The sequence below is a fragment of the Arachis stenosperma genome, chromosome 1 (genome assembly GCF_014773155.1).
Source record: "Arachis stenosperma cultivar V10309 chromosome 1, arast.V10309.gnm1.PFL2, whole genome shotgun sequence".
Classification (NCBI taxonomy): Eukaryota; Viridiplantae; Streptophyta; class Magnoliopsida; order Fabales; family Fabaceae; genus Arachis; species Arachis stenosperma.
Window position 1 is genome coordinate 99,760,049 of NC_080377.1, and position 3,033 is coordinate 99,763,081.

General features: G+C 39.5%; 1 non-coding gene across 1 annotated transcript; it reads left to right on the forward strand.

Moving 5' to 3' along the window:
* Positions 1-981: 981 nt before the first annotated feature.
* Positions 982-1,089, forward strand: LOC130956586 (small nucleolar RNA R71). Its single transcript, XR_009077171.1, has one exon. It is a non-coding gene; the product is annotated as a small nucleolar RNA R71 (small nucleolar RNA).
* The last annotated feature ends 1,944 nt before the right edge of the window (positions 1,090-3,033 follow it).

The window sequence follows — 3,033 nt, forward strand, 5'->3', positions numbered from 1 at the left end:
GTGGTGCGCCAGATTTGTGCACCAACCAAATGCTGCCCTGCCCTCGCGGAGGGCAGGGCAGTGTTTCCAAAATGAAGGCCCGTGTTCGAATCTGGGCGGAGACACACGCTTGATCATTTTCCTTGGTTTCTTGGCACGGCACTCAACCTTAGTTCCTTGCTTCTTCCTTGTTCCGTGTTCGATTCTTGTGGCATGCATGGGTGACATTTTTCCTTTGAATTTCTCCCTTGGTGAGCCCGATTCTGCCCTTGTGGAGGGCAGGGCAAGGTTTTCTTCCTCTTGGTTCCAAGGCACAATTTTGTGCTTTGCCCTTGTAGTGGGCAGGGCAGAGTTGCCTTCCTTCCTTGGTTTCCTTATGTTGCCCTCCTAGAGGGCAGTGTGCCCTTGTGGAGGGCAAACATTGCCTCCCCTTTGCATGCGGCACACTTCCTTTCTCTTTGACCACACTTTCCTTTCCTTGGGCTACACTTCTTAGGCCACGCTTTTCCTTTTCTTTTCTTTTCTTCACCTACAATAAACCAAAACAACCACTCAAAGTATCACTAAATTCAAGAGGCTTATAAATCAATTAAAATTCAATTAAAATTAGCTTAAACCTCATGATTTAACATTAATTTCATGGTGGTTGCTTGATTTAGAGAAGTTATGCATTTTCACTCCAAATCACTTACTTAGGATGCAAGAAAGTGCATAAATGCTAACAAAACAAGTGAAATTAGCTTGAAAAATGGGTATATGATGACTTGTCATCAGCATTCAGAGTATCAATCTCAAGAACTCCTTTCTTCTGATTTGTCCCATTGTTCACAGGATTCCTTTCAGAAGTGTACATGAATGGTTATTTGCAACCATTTCAATTAGTTCTTGAGCTTCTGTAGGCGTCTTTTTCAGATGAAGAGATCCTCCAGCAGAGCTATCCAATGTCATCTTGGACAGTTCAGAGAGACCATCATAGAAAATACCTATGATGCTCCATTCAGAAAGCATGTCAGAAGGACATTTTCTGATCAATTGTTTGTATCTTTCCCATGCTTCATAGAGGGATTCTCCTTCCTTCTGTCTGAAGGTTTGGACTTTCACTCTAAGCTTACTCAATTTTTGAAGTGGAAAGAACTTTGCCAAGAAGGCATTGACTAGCTTTTCCCAAGAGTTCAGGCTGTCTTTAGGTTGTAAGTCCAACCATATTCTAGCTCTGTCTCTTACAGCAAAAGGGAATAGCATAAGTCTGTAGACCTCAGGGCAAATCCCATTGGTCTTGACAGTGTCACAGATTTGCAAGAACTCAGCTAAAAACTGATGAGGATCATCCAATGGAAGTCCATGGAACTTGCAATTCTGTTGCATTAGAGAAACTAATTGAGGCTTAAGCTCAAAGTTGTTTGCTCCAATGGCAGGGATAGAGATGCTTCTCCCATAGAAGTCGAGAGTAGGTGCAGTAAAGTCACCCAGCACCTTCCTTGCATTGTTGGCATTGTTGTTGTTTTCGGCTGCCATGGGTTCTTCTTCTTTGAAGATTTCTGTTAGGTCCTCTACAGAGAGTTGTGCCTTAGCTTCTCTTAGCTTTCGCTTCAAGGTCCTTTCAGGTTCAGGGTCAGCCTCAACAAGAATGCTTTTGTCTTTGCTCCTGCTCATATGAAAGAGAAGAGAACAAGAAAATGTGGAATCCTCTATGTCAGAGTATGGAGATTCCTTGAGGTGTCAGAGGAACAGAAAAATAGAAGGAAGAGGTAGAAGAATTCGAACTTAGTGAGATAGAGTTCGAATTGTGCATTGAGGAGGAGTGGTACTCCATAAATAGAAGGATGTGAGAAGAGGGGAAGAAACTTTTTTCGAAAATTAAGTAAAAGATTTTAAAATCATTTTGAAAAAGATTTTGAAGATGATATGATTGAAAACTTTTTTGAAGGAGAAGTGATTGAGAAGATATGATTTGAAAAACAATTTAAAAAGATTTGATTTTAAAAATTAATGACTTGCCTAACAAGAAAAGATATGATTCAAACATTAAACCTTTCTCAACAGAAAAGGCAACATACTTGAAATGTTCAATCAAATCATTAATTGTTAGCAAGTATCTTTGAAAAAGGAAAGAAATTGATTTTGAAAAAGATTTGATTGAAAAGATATGATTTGAAAAAGATTTGATTTTGAAAAACCTTGAAAACTTGAAAAAAAAATCTGAATTAAAAATAGAATCTTCCCTCTTGTGTCATCCTGGCATTAAACGCCCAGAATGGTACACATTCTGGCATTTAACGCCCAAAGCTCTGCCCTTTTGGGCGTTAAACGCCCAGCCAGGCACCCTGGCTGGCGTTTAAACACCAGTTTTTCCTTCTTCATTGGGCGTTTTGAACGCCCAGCTTTTTCTGTATAATTCCTCTGCTGCATGTACTGAATCTTCAGTTCCCTGTATTATTGACTTGAAAATAGAACCAAGATCAAATAAACAATGCATGCAAGACACCAAACTTAAAATTAGACACTAGACTCAACAAGAACATAAAATATTTTTGGTTTTTATGATTTTGTAATTTTTTTTTGGATTTTTCGAAAATTAAGTGGAAAAGAAAATAAAGGTATCAAAATTCTTAATGAGAATTCCAGGAATCATGCAATGCTAGTCTAAGACTTCGGTCCAGGAATTAGACATGGCTTCACAGCCAGCCAAGCTTTCAAAGAAAGCTTCAGTCCAAAACACTAGACATGGCCAATGGCCAGCCAAGCCTTAGCAGATCATTGCTCCAATAGCAAGATTGATAGAAATCAACAAGCTCTTGTGATGATCAGTTGAAACCTCGGTCCAATAAGATTAGACATGGCTTCACAGCCATCCAGACTTCAACAGATCATCATGAAACTCTAGAACTCATTCTTAAGAATTCTGAAAAATACCTAATCTAAGCAACAAGATGAACCGTCAGTTGTCTATACTCGAAACAATCCCCGGCAACGGCGCCAAAAACTTGGTGCACGAAATTGTGATCACTACTTTTCACAACTCAAATAATCCCTAGTAATGGCCCCAAAGACTTG